Source organism: Peromyscus maniculatus, chromosome 3 (genome assembly GCF_049852395.1).
Source record: "Peromyscus maniculatus bairdii isolate BWxNUB_F1_BW_parent chromosome 3, HU_Pman_BW_mat_3.1, whole genome shotgun sequence".
In the NCBI taxonomy this organism is placed as follows: Eukaryota; Metazoa; Chordata; class Mammalia; order Rodentia; family Cricetidae; genus Peromyscus; species Peromyscus maniculatus.
In genome coordinates, this window is record NC_134854.1 from 77,853,604 (window position 1) to 77,874,174 (window position 20,571).

General features: G+C 40.5%; 1 protein-coding gene and 1 long non-coding RNA gene across 8 annotated transcripts in view; one reads left to right on the top strand and one right to left on the bottom strand.

Annotated features, from left to right (window-relative positions):
• The window catches only part of LOC107402454 (E3 ubiquitin-protein ligase ZNRF2), a 77,758-nt gene that overhangs the window by 20,445 nt on the left and 36,742 nt on the right, over positions 1-20,571 (top strand). The gene's annotated exons all lie outside the window — the stretch shown is intronic.
• LOC121827987 (uncharacterized) lies at positions 9,158-19,717 on the bottom strand. Of its 4 annotated transcripts, none has more exons than XR_013049868.1 (3): positions 16,833-19,717; positions 16,259-16,588; positions 9,158-9,425 (listed from the first exon to the last, which is right to left on the bottom strand). It is a non-coding gene; the product is annotated as an uncharacterized LOC121827987 (long non-coding RNA). The 4 variants fall into 4 exon arrangements; XR_013049869.1 differs by lacking the exon at positions 9,158-9,425 and having other exon boundaries at positions 15,427-16,588; positions 16,833-18,907; positions 19,012-19,404; XR_013049870.1 differs by lacking the exon at positions 9,158-9,425 and having other exon boundaries at positions 15,427-16,373.

Sequence of the window (20,571 nt, forward strand, 5' to 3'; positions counted from 1 at the left end):
TATGTGTGTGCTTCTTTGTTTGTATGTGTACCACATACAGTGCTCTCAGAGGTTGGAGAGACATCAGATCTTGGAATTGGAGTAACAGATGATTGTGAGCCACCCGGTGTGGGTACTGGGAACTGAACCTTCGTCCTCTATAAGAGCACAAATGCTCCTAACTGCTGAGCAGTATCTTCAGCCCTTTGACTAATAACTGCATGATAGTCCATGGTAAGAAAGTTGGACACATTTCACAATTTTTTGTTGGTCAATTGTTCATGAAGTCTTGTATACTGATGGTTATCATCTCTATAGGACTTCTGGATAGGACAATTTTTAAAATTATTTGTATTACACAATGAATTTTATATGTAGGAAAGATATACCTATAGATAGACAGACAGATAATGAATCCTCATGTACCAGCTAACCGCTCAAAAATTGGCCACTACCAACATTTCTTTGTATTCCTGTGTTCCTGTAGTAAGCATAGGTTTCCTGAAGTTTATGGATTTATTGCTCACTGGTGCATCCCAGCACAGACATCAAACAAGAGGCTTTGGTTTTAAATGCCATGTCCTTGTTACCTTTAAGTAGTTTGATCATTTTCATATTGATAATGCTGCATTGAATGAATGTGCCACAGTTGCTGGTTGATTGTTCAGGTTTTGCATTATAAACAGTGCTGTAGGAACATTTGGAGACGTGGATTTGGGTGTATGTTTGCTCTCTCACAGTGGTCTTCACACTTTTAACATTCTCAAAGTAAGTTTTAATGCCACCTTTGGGTCCTGGGCTTGTAGGTCAGTGATTGAGCACTTGCTTAGCCTGCCTGATGCTCTGCATTCAGTCCACAGCTCTGAATCAATACAGCAAGACCTGACTGCTTTATACATTGTTCTCTTTCAGTTTTTGTCATAACTGAATATTTCAGTAGATAAAACTTTAGGTCCATTACAAATACTGATCTATAAAAGTACTCCTTTAAATGTGTCCAAATATGAATATAAACATGATTTCAGATATTTAAAATTTCATTAAATTTTAATTGTTATCAGGCTCCACATAGTGAACATTAATTGCTACTTTAATAAATAGTACATAGTTAATTAAAAGTAAAATTGAAGTTGTTCAAAATTTAATATATACTTAGCATAAATAGGATTTTATTGGAAATGCATTCTTTGATTTTCCCAATTCTGGAAGTAGAATCCAAGGCCTCAAGCATGTGTTTCTTAGTGATACAGGCAAGGGTATGGAGTGATAGGGTGATATGATTAAAGAATGTGTCAGAATGTCCAATGCTTCTTTGGTGCCAGGTGTTTTTTGTTGTTGTTTTCTTCTCCTTGTTATTACTGTCTGGTGTATTAAAACATAATTTGCAGGGAGTGAGAGGTATGGCTTTCTTTATAAAGTGGGAGAAGAGCAAAGGAAATGGAACCTGGATCACTTCCATGCTCTTAAACCATGGAAGGAGGAGGCCGTATAAGACTGTATAGTTTTTAACTGATAGCCTGGAAAGTCTTTAGATCCTCCCAGCTGTAATATTCCCTTCACTCTATGGGATCAGTTTATCCATGTACAGTGCTCTCCTGGCAGTGAATAAGTTATAGGTCTGCTTTTGTCAGATTGTCTAGTCTTAAGTGGTGTTCCAATTGCTTTCTGTTACTGTGATAAAATACTAACTGAAAGCAACTTGGGAAGAAAGGGGTTTATTTAGATTTTACTTCCAGGTTACAGTCCATTTTTGAAGTCAGGGCAAGAGCTCAAGACAGGAGCTTAAAGAACCATAGAGGAGTGCTGCTTACTGACTAGCTTTCCTTGGCCCATATGCAGCCTGCTTTCTTAGACAACCTAGGACCACCTGCCCAGGGGTGGGACCATCCATAGTGGCTTTGACCTGCCTATATCAAGTCATGATCAAGAGAGTGCCCCACAGACATGCTTATAGACATGCCAGTCTGATCCAGCCAATTTCTTCAGGTAATGCTGGGCTGTGGCAGCTGATTGACAGCTGAAGCTAAGAGTGGTGGGAAGATAGGCTATTTCATGTTCATATTTGTTCTTTTATTTTTCTTCTCTCTCTCTCTGTCTCTCTCTCTCTGTCTCTCTCTCTCTGTCTCTGTCTCTCTCTCTCTCTCTCTCTCTCCTGTTTTTTCAAGACAGGGTTTCTCTGTGTAGCTTTGCGCCTTTCTTGGAACTCGCTTTGGAGACCAGGCTGGTCTTGAACTCACAGAGATCCGCCTGCCTCTGCCTCCCGAGTGCTGGGATTAAAGGTGTGCGCCACCACCGCCCGGCTTGTTTCTCTCTCTTTTAACAGGATAGTGTTATGTGACCCTGACTGGCTTTGAACCTCTGATCCTCCTCCCTCAGCTTCTTGAGTCCTGTTTGTAGATGTTTAACATCATGGCTGGTTGACCAATTATAGTTTCTTTTTCCATGATTCCATGTTTCTTCTTTTCAAAGGCCTATATATCATGCTTACTTTTCTGCTAAATTGTTAGTATTTTACTTAGTGATTCACTGATTTCTAAATGTAGTCTGTTTTCTTTTTTGTTACTTATGTTCTAAGTATCTCTGAGTTTGATTCTTGTTTCCTTGTTTACAAGGAAAAATATACATAAAAGTTGAGAAAAACAGTATCACAAAACCCCCTATTGTGGTGATATATTGTGGCCCCAATGTACTATGCACCCTAATAAAGCTTATCTAAGGATCAGAGGAAAAAGCCAGCCACTATAGTAAGTATAGAAGTCAGGCAATGGTAGCACACACCTTTAATCCTAGCATTTGGGAGGCAGAGATCCATCCAGATCTCTTGAGTTCAAGGCCACACTAGAACAGAGCCAGGTGTGGGGCACACACCTTGAATTCCAACACTAGTTAACCATAAAGGTCTGGAGGTCTGTACAAACAGACAGGAAGTGACAGAGCTGGGCAGGAAGAGGAAGTGATGTAGCTAGACGGAGAGAGGAAGTGAGATTACAGGGACAGAAAGGTATATAGGTGTGTGTATACAGGAATTAGGTCTCTTTGGAGACTGAGGTGTTGGTGAGGTAAGGTCGGCTGTGGCTTGTCCTATTCCTCTGATCTCTCAGGTTTAACCCCAGTATCTGGCTGTGGGTTTTTATTAATAAGACCATTTAGTAATTCATTTTACACCCTAGCACACACATTCAAAGCCCATGAATATGTTATCTGTTCCAACCCCTCCTCCTCACTCCCAAGCAAGTCCCAGACATGTCGTTTCCAATGTGGACATAGTAATTTATTTAATGTTAGTTGTTTTTCCGCTGCTCTTTAGATGTCTGCCTTCTCCTCTGTCTGAAAGGGGCTCTTAGTGACTAAAATGAAAGCATGGCACTTTCGCCTTTCATGTTCAGACTTTACTGCTCCTGGGATTGAGTTTTATATAAGATGAAAGGTAGAGGTCAATCTTTTTAAAACTTTGTCTGCATTTTTATACCTATTTGTCCTAGCACCATTTGTCAATCATCTGTAGTGCACCCTTTTCATAAAGTAATGTTTTGTCTGAAGCTTGGGGGGCAAGTGGAGCACTTGGCTTGTGTTTCTGGCAGAGTGTGCCCCACAGACCAGCAGTGTCAGTGTCACCTGGCTGCTAACACTGATTATTGTCCCCCCACACTGAAAACCTAGTCTGTTTTAATAGAACCTCATGTGGTTCTGATGCCTGCTCAAATATAGGAATGTCAGTTTGATGGCCAATGTTAGACTACCAAGGAATTATGATCCAGCCTGAAAAAAACTGCAGGTACCTGTTTGTAATTTTCCATTCTCGTGATTTACCCCTTCCCTGCCTAGTCTCATGAACTTGCTGGGTGATGCTGGAGGTTCTGGAAAGGAATCTAATCTAGGTTGTGGTAACAGTGAAGGCTAAGCCCTTTGAGGGCATTATTCTAGCAGAAAAGACCGCTGCTGTTCTTTGTCTCTGTGGGTTTCCAAATCGTTTTCTGGCCCGGGAATGTGTAACACACTTGCCAGCTCATTTGATGTTCTTGATTTCTTTTTAAATTTTGGATATTGAATTAGTTTCTATCAGAAGGGTAGGTCCAGGTACTTGTTCTACTATATTTCTGGGATGGCTTTCTCTGTTAAATTGAGGAGATTTTACTAGCTTTCTGTTTAGGAAAATGCAGACTAAGGTGCTCTGATGACAACATTGTCACGCTTTGTGTTGTGATATTGGGAACTTAGGTGAGATCTTTCTAAGAGGTTGAGGACAATTATGGCTGCCTTTCTTGCAAACTCAAGAAGTATAGGGAGTTGAGGGGAACAAGCAAAAGGCAGGCATCCACTGTTAATGTCCGCAGAGCTCTGCGTTTCAGCTGAGCCACCACACTTGCACACTTTGGATGCGGGTGCTGGGAAGCCAGACTCCTGGCTTCATGCTTGTGTGGCCGTGTGCAGCAAGTGCCTTCCTTATCCATCCACTGAGCAACCAGCCCAGCCTTCAGTCTTTGACCCTTCAGCTTCCACCTACCTAAGTGCTGGATCACTGGTGTGCACACCGTCCCAGCTCTCCATCCCAGCTCCCCTTTGTGTTTCAAACAAACACATACATACATAAACACATAACCTGAATGTAATTTTCTACAGCCATTTTTAGTTTTTAGCTTATTACATTTTGACTATGACCTGTCATGAGGTCAGGTGTGGATTTTTTTTTTTTTTTACTTTAAAAGTTTGAGATTTTGGATTGCTTTGGTTTTATGAGGCAGGGTTTTATAATCCAGGCTAACCTCAAACTCCTAATCCCCCTGCGTGCCAGATTGCAGGCACATACCACTACACCTGACACACTTTGGATTTTGGAGTAGGGGTGCTCAGTCTGTGTCTGTTCTTGGGGTATTTGTCACTGTGTGTCTGTGGTGGGGACATTATATAAGAATGTGCTACTGTACTACTTACTACTTGTCTCCTTGAGACTGAACAGTGACTGGCAGCTCTTAGTCAGAAGCGTTAGAGCAGCTGGTCTGTATCCACCAGAATCCTGCTTGGTAGGTAGATAGAGCATCTTGCTTTTTAGATACCATTTATCTACCATCCCAGCAAATGTGCTTGGGCAATTCCATGATAATATGAAACTATTTTATTCTTCCTCCTATATTTCAAAAGATACTTTAAATCAGAGGGGATACACCTTGTTTCATTTTTGGTAATTTGTTCTTCTAGTCTTTTCTACTGTGAATGGAACCTAGGGCTTTGAGCTTAATTGGCAAGTGCTTAACCACTGAGCTCTGTGTATCTCTAGCCCTTGTTCTTTTGAGACAGTGTCTCATTCTGTGCCTAGGCTTCCTTTGAGATTGAAATGTTCCTGCAACCATATCCTAAACACTGGAATTACAGAGTGTTCACTACTAATACCCAATTTTAGACCTTTTTTTTTTTTTTTTTTTTTTTTTTTTTTTTGTGGAACTCATCTCTTATAACATAACATGCTAGTTAAGTCTCCTACCCTGGCTATAGCTCCTTAGTTTTCAAACATTGGTTATTTAAAGAGATCTCTGAAAAACCTATCACAAATAACCACCTCCAAATTACCTTTCTTACAAATCATTAGAATTCATTGTAACAAGAAGCAATATAGTTTTTTTAAAAATATGGATATACTGTATGAGTGCTTTAAATCAATTGAACTTTGTACACCTTTTATCTCAATAATGATAATAATAAAGTTAGATGAAATATTGTAGCATTTAGCAAAATGTTTGGCTCAAGTGAAATCTTTTTCAAATGAAAGCTAATATCCTTATTATCAAATTTATAATTCTCTATCAACAGTTTACCTTAAATACCAAATGTGAAAGGTGGCGATGAATTAGAGACACAGCTCAAAGTCACAAAAGTTCCTGGAGCAATTTTCTGAGACATGAGATGCAGACAATTTGAGTAGATTAAGAGTTTCAACCTTTCACTTTTTTTTTTTCCAGGATAGTGGTTGGTTATTAACCACACCAGTAAATAATAAAGCTATTAATTTTGCTCAGTGAAATGTTGAAGAGCCCTTTCAATCCATTGTGGATAGGTAGTGTGGACTTTCCTGGAATACAGGAGGTAGAAGTGAGGCAGCAAGATGCTGCTTGGTTCCTGTATTTTCGCAGTTGCACAACCGTGTTAGGACAGCCAGCGCTTTCTTTCTGGCCTACCCAAGGCCGCTGGCTGGGATAACTAAGCAAGCTGTATTCCAAATAAGTCAAGGGAGGACTGGGAAGCAAAGGGGCTGCTGCTTCTTGGTCTTGCAGAAAGTGGGCCACTTGCCTCCTAGTCTGTTTATCTGCTGTGTTATTTTAGGTGCCTAAATTTGATGCTACTGAGCCGCCACTTTCTATCATTAGTATTGATTGGGTTTTCCCTTTTTTTTTTTTTTCCCCTACTCTGCTACCCCTAGTCCTCCTGGAACCAGTAGTGTAATGGTAAGTATTTAAATAAGCCTTACAAAGTTTTTGACCTAGTGAGGATTTTTTCCCCTCACACATCTTGGTGAAAACTTTGTAGACTCCAGCTGGTCTCTGTGGTTTGGCAGGGTTCATTGTTGCCTTGTTTGTGTGTAGGCTGATCCAACTGTTCTAAGGTACCCTGTCCTTGCATGCTTTGTCAAATGGCATCATTGTTTGTGGGCCATAGTCTGTTTTTCTTGGAGCTTGCATTACCTCCCCCTTTTCTTTTCTGTGTTTTTGTTTGGGGGGTCAGGGAGGGAAGGGAAAGGCTGTGCTGGCATCCCCACTCCTTTTGCCGTAGTCTAGGCCTCTGTTGAGTGGTGACATAAAGCAAAAGCGCCGGTGTTTTTGAGCTTTAGATTCAGTCTACGTCTGCTAATGATGCTTTTGTTTGTTTTGTTTTGTTTTTCAGACAGGGTAGTCTTGGCTGTCCTGGAACTAGCTCAGTAGACCAGGCTGGCCTCGAACTCAGAGATCCACCTGTCTCTGCCTCCTGAGTGCTGGGATTAAAGGCATGTGCCATCTCTCCTAGTGACTAATGATACTTTTTAAAAGCCATTGATTCTGGTAAATTCTCTATCAAATTCTATTCATTGAAATGTCAAGATATCAGACACCCGTTAAGTATTTTTTTTAAAGGTACACATACATGTTTAAGACTTAGACCATAGTGTTCAGCTTGTTATGCAGTTACCTCAGAATAATAAATTTATATATATTATTATTAATAAAATAAATTTACATTTATAACCAGGCCAGATCTTTTATTCTTTAAATTTATTATTATGACATACAATTGGAAAGAGTGCCAGGCTGGACTAGAGTACTAAACTTTGTAGTGAACTTTGGGAAAGAACTTTGATAGCATTCTGTCATCAAACCAAATGTCTAATTTTGGTGAAATACTTAAGCAGAATTAGTAAAAGAATACAGTTATATGCCAAATACCTAGCTGTCACTGTGTACAGACAGGGACTATCTGTCCACCTGTGCCCTCTGATAGAAAGCTCCTATTTTCCAAGCCTTGCATCATGATCATTATTTTTTGTCTTTGTGTTTCATTATTTGTGTATTTCTAAATAATGTTTTCCAAGCTGGTATAAATGCATTTATACTCCGGTTTTGGGTTTTGATTCTTTCCCTCCAATATTACATTTATAAGACTTGTTTATAAGACTCATTTCTATTGAATATAGCTGTTATAGAGTCTGTAGTATTCCTTTTATGAATACACCAGAATTTATTTTCTAGGAAAAAAAGAAAAGCATTAATGAGTACTAAGAAAACAAACATGGCCCAGTAAAATATGAGACAAGAATGCCCATCATGAGATACTTTTACATTTGTAATTTCTTCCTGTGGTTGTTTTTCATTGTTTGTTTTTAAACAACCACTTCTGGTCATTGGAATTAATCTGACAGTGTTCTAGGATGATGAAAATACCAGATTTTATCTAATCATTTAATAATTGGGCATTTGTTTGTGGTTTTTTGTTTGTTTGTTTTTTTGTTTGTTTTTCGAGACAGGGTTTCTCTGTGTAGCTTTGCACCTTTCCTGGAACTCACTCTGTAGCCCAGGCTGGCCTCGAACTCACAGAGATCCGCCTGGCTCTGCCTCCCGAGTGCTGGGATTAAAGGTGTGCGCCACCACTGCCCGGCTTGTTTGTGTTTTGCTGCTAAGAAAACTATTACCAAGTTACTATTTTGTTAGCATGTATTGTGGTGCATGCATGCACATACTTCTTTAGGACAATATTTCTCAAAGTATTTTGAATATTTTAGGAATGCGGATTCTTTGCGCGTGTGCCCCCCACCCCAGCACCCCTTTCAGTCGGAATCTCTGGGATAGGTCTAGGAAACTAGAGTAGGCTCTCAGGATGAATCTCCACATAGTTCAACCTGGGAAACCGCTGCCCTGGGTCCCTACCTGGAACGGGCCTCTGAGCCACCACTAGGTGCACTTGTAGCTTGCTGTTGCAGATTGGAAATGTAGTTTTCCACGGGGCTTGTATCAAGCTTCACTTAGCACTAGGGGTGCTTGGCCCTCTCTGTACCTCTGCAGCCTGTAATGGAAACTAATTTTAAACTTAGAGTTTTATAAATAAAATTTGAATGGTTTTTGAGTTCATTTTTAACTACAGTAAATCTGAAAGAACTGACTTAAATTTATTAAGAATTTTCTAGAAATATTAGGAAAGTTTTCAAACATACGCTGAAGTATACTGGAAAAATAAGCTTCAGGTCATGCACAACCTGTGGTTCATTGTATTCTCTTACATTTGCTTCATGACTACCTTTGAATGATTTTAAGCCAGCTTTCTGGTATGATGTCCTTTTACCTTGTATGCTCAAACATGAGTATCTAAAATAATGAGCCATTTTCTTGATGTAAAGACAATGTCTTATATCCCAAGGGGCATTTTTTCCCTTGAGTTAGAACATTGTAACATGTATAAAAATTCTAAAATAATGATACAGTTTCTATTGTTTGGATACTTAGAGCTAGAGGTTTTGACTTAAAATTATTCTTTCAAAAAATTTTACCTCTAATAAATTCAACTAGTCATATGATCAAGCTGAATGTTACCTGTTTTACCAACAGAGTGAGAAATCTAGGCTTCTTGAAATAATTACTTAAATAAGGTAATTAACTTTGAAACATTGATATAAAAGAATTACATTCTTATTTTGGGCCATCCTCCCCACCCCCTACCCCCAATTCTTCAAGAACATGTTCCAGAACAGAAGTGAAGTTGATCACTTACTTGCTAAAACTCAACATGTGATTTTTTTTTTTCCTTCTTTTGTTAATGAGTACAGTAGAGAACTAAATAGTACCCAGTTCTGAAGAGCAGCTCCTGGGAGCCCAGACAGATGTCCCTCAAACCCTGCTGCTGGCTTGCTTTTCAGTTGTTCATAGTGGCAGTGTTTAGAGAACCCAAGCAGTGGGTAGTTGGGGGTTTGTTTTTGTTCACCATGCTGGTCACTGGAATTGAGAGAGAGGGAGAGAGGGGCCGGGGGACTTTTTAGGACTTTAGTTAGGGAGGCAAAAATTAAGTAATATGCTATGTTATTAAGCAGTTCAGATTGATACTTAGTTCTTACTTTTCTTAAAATTACAGTAATTGAATTAAATACTAAGTCATGTTGGCTAGGAAGTTGACTGTCACCCTATATAATGTGTGTTTAAAATATAAATGTGTTATGCTGGAGAGATGGCTCATCAGGAAAGAGTACTTGTTGCTCATCCAGTGGACCCAGGTTCAATTCCTAGCACCTGTTGGTGGTTTTTTTACTCTTCTTTGGAAGGCCTGCCACCCAGCTCCCAAATAAATCACACACGGAGGCTTATTCTTAATTATGAATGCCCAGTCTTAGCTTGACTTAGTTTCCAGCCAGCTTTCCATAACTTAAATTACCTCGACTTCCTTTTACCTCTGGGCTTTTCCTTTTCTCTAAATTCTGTAAATCTCACTCCATGGCTCGCTATGTAGCTGGGTGGCTGGTCCCTGGAGTCCTTCTCCTTCTCCCAGATCTCTCCTTCTATATATTCTCTCTGCCTGCCAGCCCAGCCTATCCTTTCACTACTGGCCAGTTCTTTATTAGACCATCAGATGTTTTACACAGGCGCACTAACACAGCTTCACAGAGTTAAAAAAAATGCCACATAAACAAAAGTAACACATCTTAAAATATAACTACAAGCACCCACATGGCAGCTCACAACTATCTGTACCTTAAGTTCCAGGGAATCTGACACCCTCACTCACATACAGGCAGGCAAAACACCAGTGCACATAAAATAAAAATAAAATCATTAAAAAATATATAAATGTAGATTAGGGTTGAAGGAGAAATGAACAGAGTTGGAAAGGAGTAAATGGACAAAGGATGTCTTTGTACAGTGGGAGAGAGAGAGAGCGAGAAGAGAAGAGATAGAACAAATTTGTATGAACAATTTGTGAGTGAGGAGAACAGGCACAGGTAGGATATCTCTAGTGGTATTTCAGCTGTAGTGGTACAGGTATAAGCAGGCATCTGTAGTGGTACTCCAGTGGATAGCAGACATCTGTGTGTAGTGTACACCAGTGGATAGCAGACATCTGTGTGTAGTGTACACCAGTGGATAGCAGACATCTGTCTGTAGCGGTACTCCAGTGGATAGCAGACATCTGTGTGTAGTGTACTCCAGTGGATAGCAGACATCTGTGTGTAGCGGTACTCCAGTGGATAGCAGACATCTGTCTGTAGCGGTACTCCAGTGGATAGCAGACATCTGTCTGTAGCGGTACTCCAGTGGATAGCAGACATCTGTCTGTAGCGGTACTCCAGTGGATAGCAGACATCTGTCTGTAGTGTACTCCAGTGGATAGCAGACATCTGTCTGTAGCGGTACTCCAGTGGATAGCAGACATCTGTCTGTAGTGTACTCCAGTGGGTAGCAGACATCTGTCTGTAGCGGTACTCCAGTGGATAGCAGACATCTGTCTGTAGTGTACTCCAGTGGGTAGCAGACATCTGTCTGTAGTGTACTCCAGTGGATAGCAGACATCTGTCTGTAGCAGTACTCCAGTGGATAGCAGACATCTGTGTGTAGCGGTACTCCAGTGGATAGCAGACATCTGTGTGTAGCGGTACTCCAGTGGATAGCAGACATCTGTAGTGGTACTCCAGTGGATAGCAGACATCTGTGTGTAGTGGTACTCCAGTGGATAGCAGACATCTGTGTGTAGTGGTACTCCAGTGGATAGCAGACATCTGTGTGTAGTGGTACTCCAGTGGATAGCAGACATCTGTGTGTAGCGGTACTCCAGTGGATAGCAGACATCTGTGTGTAGTGTACTCCAGTGGATAGCAGACATCTGTAGTGGTACTCCAGTGGATAGCAGACATCTGTGTGTAGTGTACTCCAGTGGATAGCAGACATCTGTGTGTAGTGTACTCCAGTGGATAGCAGACATCTGTGTGTAGTGTACACCAGTGGATAGCAGACATCTGTGTGTAGCGGTACTCCAGTGGATAGCAGGCATCTGTCTGTAGCGGTACTCCAGTGGATAGCAGACATCTGTGTGTAGTGTACTCCAGTGGATAGCAGACATCTGTGTGTAGTGTACACCAGTGGATAGCAGACATCTGTGTGTAGCGGTACTCCAGTGGATAGCAGACATCTGTGTGTAGCGGTACTCCAGTGGATAGCAGACATCTGTAGTGGTAGTCTGACAGTAACATACACTTGTAGTGGTACTCTAGTGGATAATTATGCCTAAATTTAGGGTGGTGGTGGCTGTCAAGTCTATCATGGTGGAGAGGTGCTTGGAGCATAGACAGCAGCCATGAGAAACACATCTGTCATAAGCCTGACTGATGCACCCTTGTCCTCAACTCTACCTGAGAGTGGGGAACCTTTTGGTCACATTCACTGGTAACTTATAGTCATGTCATAAGCAAACCTTTTTTGAAGAGATTTTCCTAGTTGCCCCTTTGGAAACAGTTATTCTGAGCAACTAATGATTTCTACAAGGAGGATACAGACTTGCTGAGAGTGCCACATAGCAAATGTTTTAGACTATCTCCTCTTTCTGTAATAAGTGAGGACTAGAAAATAAATAAATGAAAGAGTAAAACTACCAGTGTGTACTGAAATATGAATTTCCTATAGTTTTTTTTGTTTGTTTGTTTTTTTGTTTTTTGAGATAGGATTTCTCTGTGTAACTTGCGCATTTGTCCTGGAATTCACTTTGTAGCCCAGACTGTCCTCGAACTCACAGCCTGCCTCTGCCTCCCAAGCACTGGGATTAAATGCGTGTGCCACCACCACCTGGTACCTCCTGTCATCTTTAAAATAGTCACCTCAGGCCCAAGTGCTGGGATTAAAGGGTTGCGCCACGTCTGCCTGGCGAATTTCCTATAGTTTTAATGTGTCACATTATTCTGATGCCTTTTTACATTTTATTCAGCCGTTTACAAATGTAAGGTTGTCCTTAACTTAGTTGCTGTACAAAAACAAGTTGTTACCCCAAGTGCATTTCTGTTACAAGAAACTTTGAGGTAGAGAGAGTAAGGAGACTGAGACGCTAATTCCTTTCATCCCTAAGGGTCACAAGTCCTTACAGTTATTATTATTTATAATGCTATATTTTATTCTTCTATTTGAGTTTGGGAACCCAAGAGACAAAACCGTATACAAACAAGGAACCACCAGCCAGCACAGCAAAGTGAAGTCCCAGAAGAGCAGTGTCTCTAGGAAGGTAATTAACACATTACTAACAGTAGCTTACAGAGGTCAGGCCCCATGGGAGAGAAGCTAACAGGTTTTGTCAGACTTAGGTACAGATGTGTAGGAAGTGGATTTGGGGTCTCTAATAGTGGCACTAGACCCTCTAAGAATATATTGTAAAGGTTTCCTATGTTGTTCCCATTTTGATAAAAACAGCTATATTTCTATGATGAGTAGAGGAAGATTCATACTGCAAACTTTTATCAGAAGAATTTTTTGCCTCATTATATTGCTTTCTCAAGACCTCACATTCCTGTAGGTAAGTGCTAGATGAAATCATTTAATACATGGCTTACTACTGATAAACTTCAGTAGAAGCCATCAGCTACTGGCCACCAAATAACTGGTAAACATTACATTAAGTAGAAGGCTTGGAATTTCTCTGTACAATCCTGCAGTGTCTACCTTCCTGCCTTCTTCCTACTTGCTAGAAATGTAAATGGTACATATTTTGTTGCTTTTGATTCAGGTTATGTCTTGATTGTGGATAGCATGGTAAAATCTCCATCTTTGGGGAAGAAATGCATGATGAACAAGGCATGGCATTTAAACATCAGTTAGCTGTCCAGAGCTACTTTTGTTAATGTGAGCACTACATTGTCTTCCAGTCTGGGCAAGATGGAAGGGTATTCTGAGAGAGGGCCTGTTTGTTCATTCTGTAATAACTGAACCCATTGCTTTAGCATAGCTTTATAAAGGAAATGGGTATTTTTGCTGTGAAGCACAAGATAGGCTTTAAAATCATTGTCTTCTTAGTTAGAATTGCTTAATATTTTATATTTGAAGTCTTGAGGACATTTGATTGGTCGGTTTAAATAAGACTGTAATTGCACTTGTGGTTCTTGATAAATTTTAAGTCTACTGAATTTATTAGTAGACTCTTAAAAGCAATAGAGTTTTGTTTATATTTTATATTTTTATATTTTAAGAGAGCAGATTTTTTTTGAAATAGCCACAAGATGTAAAGACAACAGATAATTGATAGGGATATGATAGTTACTGGAGTTTTTCAGACGGAAACTAAGAACAGGTGAGAACAGTTACAGACCAGTATTCTGTACTCAGATTGATAATCTGAGTCTGGATTTTTTTATCAGTCTATATTTAGAAGCAAATTATTCTGAGACATTGAGCTTCAAAATGGAGAGCTTTAGCTATGACTGGCACAGATTTTGAGTGTTGTTTTAAGCCCACAAGTATAATGATTGTAGTGGTTAGTATTCTGTGTAGTAATTACATTAATACTACACTTGCTCTGCCTTCCTATCTTGGCATGTGATCTCTTTTGCACATGTTCCTGTTGCCTTAGTCCTGTAACAGAAAAACCTGTGGCTGCGGACCTTATAAGGAAAGGGAAAGTTGTTTAGCCTGCAGTTTGGAGGGACTATGCAGCCCCATCTGTTTGGCCTCTGTTGAAGGTGTCATGGTGGGTGGGCCACAGTGGTAGGAAGGAGTCTGTATAGAAGACATTCCAAGTCACCGCAGGAATCCAGAAGGATTCAAGACTAATTAATACATTTGCTCTCTCAGGAGCTGATGCAGTGTTGAGGATTACTCACACCCTGAAGCCCCGCCCCCTAAAACTTTGATCACCTCTCAACACAACTAAGCTGAGGACCAAGTTTCCAGAAGATGAAACTTGGCAGTGATTGTAAACACTCAGTGGTCATCCTCTCCCTGCTTCACTGCCCTTCATCACTAGTGATGGGGGGTGGGGTGGGCATTTTGAGGCTCCCTGGTGGCAGAAACCACTCATGTGTACTGCATTAGGCTTTACTATTAGTTAACTCATTGGTCTTTTATTCCCTTGCTGGTGTACTTTCTCAAAAAATGTATTGCCACCTGAGTTTGATCTGGTTTCCATGGGAGCTGGCCTGTCCCTAACTATCATACCACATCCCCCTTTCCTTCTGTTCCCCTTTTCAGCTGTCTGTTTGGTGAGTGCAGTTGTATTTGACTGGACATTCTTCTGTAAGGTGGGTTCATTCATCCACAGACTTTAAAAGGAAATCCCACCCTTTGTTCCCTTTCCTGGGGAAGTGCTGTGGGTGGTTAAGGCCACTTTTTCTTTCTAAAAGCTGTGCTTTTCAGCATCAGTTTGGGGAAGAGCATCTGTGATTATGACTCACTGCTAAGGTTTTGTTTTTGTTTTTGTTTTGCTTCTTCAAGACAGAGTTTTCTCCTTGTAGCTTTGGTGCCTGTCCTGGATCTTGTTCTGTAGACCAGGCTGGCCTTGAACTCAGAGATCTGCCTGGCTCTGCCTCCTGAGTGCTGGGATTAAAGGCGTGCATCACCACCTCCCGGTGACTGCTAAGGTTTTATAATCATTCCACCTTCACACGCACACATGAGTTTGGGGGAGCATGAATATGAACATCTCGACAATGAAAAAGCCACAATACAGTCTGAGAAACAGCTTGGTGACTATTTGAAGTGAGATGGAGAAAAGTGAAAGAGAATTGTTAGTTAAAATAATTGGAACTGTAACTAAGCAAAGGGCAGATGTCTGCACAGTCTTCTCTAAGATTGTAACTGGGTCAGATGTGAGACTTGAGGCATCCATTGTGATGTGCTTTATGACTTAAACATGGCTGTAAAATGTTCTTATTTTACAGGAGGAATTACTGATTCTCAAATATTTAATCTTCCTCATTCCTCTATAGTGTCTCAAATACATTGTGAAAATGTCTAGAATTTGATCCCACTATGGTTTTTTTGTTTGTTTTATTTTATTTTATTTTATTTTGTGGTCCTTAATGCATGCTCTTAATCACAGCCATTCATTTTTGTGTTTTGAGTTTTGCAGTTCTACGAGGAATACCACCTCTTCTTGAAAACAGTTGTAAAATAGTCCCCTGTTACGGTAGCGTGCTTCTCTATACAATACTGTCAGTTATTGGTTGAGTTTGCTAACTGATGCCGGTGAGAGAGGTCTAGAAGAGATCTGTTGTCTTAGTTAGGTGATGAAACACCGTGACCAAAAGGGCTCACAGCCCCCATAACGGGTCATCATCAGAATCATTGAGGGCGGGAACTCAGGGGAAAACTGGAGGCAGGAACTAATGCAGACGGGCTTGCTCAGCCTGCTTTCCTGTAGAACCCAGGACCACAAGCCCAGGGATGGCACCACCCTCCATGGGCTGGTCCTGCCTCATCAAATACTGCGTGGTGGCGCATGCCTTTAATCCCAGCACTTGGGAGGCAGAGGCAGGCGGATCTCTGTGAGTTCGAGGCCAGCCTGGTCTACCAAGTGAGTTCCAGGAAAGGCGCAAAGCTACACAAAGAAAAAAAAAAGAAAAAAAAGAAAAAAAAAAATTCCCTCCAGGCTTGCCTGCAGCCAGATTTTATGGAGGCGTTTTCTTAATTGAAGTTCCCTCTTCAGGTGACTCTGGCTGTGTCAAGTTGACACAAAACTATCCAGTACTGTTTCTAGCCCTGGTGTTGACTAGTGTTCTGACTTTTGGTTAGAGTCTCACCGTCTTCTTGTCTATAAAAGGAGATTAGACACTTCTTTCTGTAGGACGCATTTCCATTATCCTAACCTTGGGCAGGCGAGCACAGTATGAAGTCCGAGGATGTCTACTCCATGTCACTGCTTTCTTCTCAGGAAGAAGGAATCCCTGGGTTTGGATTTTTGTTCTTAAGCTGTACAGAAAACTATGGAAGACTTACTTTAAAAAGAGATTGTGAGACATTTAGTGAACTCTTTCAGTACCTCAACTCTAAACAACCGGCAATTCTTTGGATGACCTTTCGCTCAAATATTTGAATGCTTAATGTGTGTCAAAAAGCACTATTAATAGGTCCCCTAAACTTTGCTTTATTCATTTCCTGTTAGCATCATCCTCAAGTAATGGTTCTATAAAGACTACCTGAAAAAAATGAACAAAGAATTGTCACACAGGCAGATAATAGAAAACATTGACTTTCCTTAATGGGCTTAATACTTGGACCCGAATGAAGTAAGTTTTCTAAGAATCCCTGTGATGTGATGCAGTGTTTTCTATTGACATGAGTTATGTATGTTCCTCCAGGACTGCTTTGGATGATTCATTAGAGAATCTGATCTTAGAGGGGTAAAGCACTTGCTGAACAAGATTAAATGTAACAAGTTACCTTGTTTCCAAAATGTATTTTGCTACAGTGATGAGTTGGCTCATTCACAGGACTGCCATTTTCATTTTGTTGGACATATTTTGCTTCTTTACAGAAGTAGCTGTCAGTTTTCAGAGCTGGAGATTTCATTTCCTGTTTTCTCCTTCGGCCTCTTGAGCATCCTTTCCCTGGTAGCTGAAGTTCTACCTGTGAGAAAACCGTGGTAGTTTAGAAAGAAGATAGGTGAGCTGCATCTTGTCCTGGCTTTATAAGTTGTTTAGCTTGTATTTTGGGGAGAATTTTTTCTTAGCAGATAATCCTACACATGCCTACCACTGAATAGGTCTCACTGGCAGCTGAAACAGCTGTCTTCTCAAGTTAGACTTCAAGACTTTGACTGTGCATCATGTATTACTCCCCATAAAATTTGTTTGCTTCCAGAAATTGATTCATTTTTCTTTTTTTTCTTTTTAAGATTTATTTATTACATATACAGTGTTCTGCCTGAATGTGTCCCTTCAGGCCAGAAGAGGGCACTAGATCTCATTACAGATGGTTGTGAGCCACCATGTGGTTGCTGGGAATTGAACTCAAGACCTCTGGAAGAACAGCCAGTGCTCTTAACCGCTGAGCTATCTCTCCAGCCCTGATTCATTTTTCTTATTGGTAGATTTGAAGCAATTTTTTCTTTTAAATAAATTTGGAAAATCATGAGGTTTAGAGCTTGACTACTTGTAATTATGATTAGCAGTAATTAAGAGTTCTTTGGCCTCTAATTGTGCTGCTCTTACTTTGTAGAACTCAAGCCAACTTGGTTTAGGTTTTCAGTGTTGTCTGTGGATCTAGGTGGAAGAGGAAATAGGGATAGTGTGAGTGTGTGTGCGTGCGTGTGTGTGTGTGTGTGTGTGTGTGTGTGTGTGTGTATAACTTCTGTCTCACAGATGGTGTCAGACTTGAGAGATAAGATCTACATAGAAGTAGTCATGATATATAGAATGAATATATAGGCCAATGGAGGGCATTTGGGTTTTAAGCTCTTGAAAGATTAGAGGGTAAAATTTGATCTGAACTTGAAGAGATGGAAATAGGCTTTGTTTTTTTTTTAACAAATACAAGAAAGCAAAGCATTTTTACTTGAGCAAAACCACAGAGGTGGCATAGTGTTATCTTGGAGACAAAGATCCAAAATTGTTTCACTAAATTTGTATTAAGATACTAATGGGGAATAGTATGAGAAGCCGAGCACAGAGACAGATGGCTGTGTGTGCAGTAATGATCGCGCGCACCAGGAGCCAAGACGCAGCAAGCCAGAAGCAGAGCTGAGGTCTGCCACTTTGGATTTCTTTCCAGTTGGACCTATATTCTCTTTAAGTGAGCAACTGAACCAAGTTGAGTTTCTAGGCTCGTTTTATTATTTCTAGCTCCACCATTGAAGATGGGAGAGGACAACTGCCATATTTGGAGATCAGAGAGAGCAAATGGAGATTACTTTGTAAACACATTTGTCTAGCGTTAATTTGTTTCACTGTTTTTATTCAGTTCATATATACTTAGAGAAGCTGAAGCCTGTCTATCAGTTCCTTCCAGAAATGATTAGCCAATTCAAGTCTTAATAAAGGTGAAAATACCAGAACCTGCAAGCCTGCATCAGTGCCATCCACACAGCCAGCCTGCCGTTGGACCTGGCTGCCTTTCTTTCCCTGCTGCCTGGACTCTGGTGTGGGAAGGACAGCTCCTCCTCCATTGTGGTGGTGAGCAGGGCTTAATCAAGCTGAATGTAGATAATTTACTTCAGTTGTAGAATAGTACATTGCTGTGTAAATCTCACAGTAAGGACTAGAGATAGGGCTTTCTATTACTGATGAAGGACTTGCCTTGTTTTGCTGGAGGTCCTGCGGTTGACTTCTGACAGCACAAACAGTAAGAACAGGGCCTGAGTAGTTACCACCTCTGTCCTTCTGCAGTAGCTTCTGACTGATGGTAAGGGTGAGTTTTGTATCATTTTTGTTTTGGGGAAGGGAAAATCTCACCGTTACTTGTCCTGCTAAGGTTGGGCATCCATTCTCTTTTACTTACGTTTTCTCCTAGGTTGGTTTCTAGGAGAAAATAATGGCCACATTCTGAGTAAAAATATGGTTAGGTCATTGAGAAAAAAAGAATCTTTTAATCTTAGTCATCAACATGGACAAACAGTAGGTACCTGTATGATGTTCCCAGTTTAATTGATATAGTAGGCATGTCACAGGAGGGTGGGTTTTATATTTAGGGAATGCCTTGGATAGTGAAAAGAACAGCCACTGCTTGCTGAATCCTTCTGTGCTTTTGGTACTTCCTGTGTAGTCTGTTGAGTGCAGTGTGTACCCAGCATTATCAACATTTTCCTCATCAGCTTGTAGTACAACCAGTATTGGTACCCAGGTACAAATATTTTGGGGTTTCAAAATTAAGTTTTATTAGACTACTAAGCTAATAAGATAAATATGTAGTAAATACTCTCCTTGCTCTGCTGTGATATTGAAATTGTTAAAGTCCAGGAAAAATACAAAAGGAAGCATGATTAATTTCCTGTAGAGAAGGACTATTTTAAGAAAGATTACTGCGGGCGGTGGTGGCGCACGCCTTTAATCCCAGCACTCGGGAGGCAGAGGCAGTCGGATCTCTGTGAGTTCGAGGCCAGCCTGGGCTACCAAGTGAGTTCCAGGAAAGGCGCAAAGCTACACAGAGAAACCCTGTCTCGAAAAACCAAAAAAAAAAAAAGCCGGGCGGTGGTGGTGCACGCCTTTAATCCCAGCACTCGGGAAGCAGAGCCAGGCGGATCTTTGTGAGTTCGAGGCCAGCCTGGGCTACCAAGTGAGTTCCAGGAAAGGCGCAAAGCTACACAGAGAAACCCTGTCTCGAAAAACCAAAAAAAAAAAAAAAAAAAAAAAAGAAAGATTACTGTAGAAAGACAACACCTTATCAAGCTCTTGGTGACACTCTTAATTCAGAGTTGATAATGGTAGAAGATGGGGGTGACATCTGGAAGTGGAGTTACATATATGTATTTAACTATCACTTGCTTGTTCATTCTTGGATTTTTGTGTCTTGATCTCTTGGGTCCCGAGTCTTTGAATATTTAAAGATGCATATTTCTTGAATCTCATTTTTTTCTAAGAGTTATGAAATTACCCCTACACTGTATCTCAATTAATAACTATATTAGTCTATGAATAATTTCTAGACTTCCTTTTTTTCACTTAACATTTCCAGCTTCATAGTTTCTTCCAGGCAACATGGTTTTGATGACAGACTTCCCATCTCTTCTCCTAGGTGTTCTTCACTCCCTTGATTTAGTGGAGTGCATGCTCTGGAAGCTTCTTGACACAAAAACTTCTGAAACAAAAACTATGTGTTCAGCTCCATGGAAACATGGAGGACTCTAGGCGTGTCTTCAGTGAAATGCCTTGTAGAACTTTCGAGTTACAGTTTGACTTGTCTTCTGGCTTCCAGCTTTGTTAAAGACTAATGCCATTCAGATTCTGAAAAGTAGTTAAACCTCTCTCTCTCTCTACAAAAACGAAAAAGGCCTGGGTTTAGATTTTGCTTTGACTGTCTTTTTCCTTCTTAAACATTATTTTATTTAAGTCTCTTGCTTTTTAATTCACAGTAATATACTTTGGCATGGCTACCTGTTTTCATTCTAAATACTGATTAACTACAGTTTGGGAAAATATGCTGGATTCCCTCTTTCCTCGGTTCTGCAGTTCTGTTTAGTTGGATA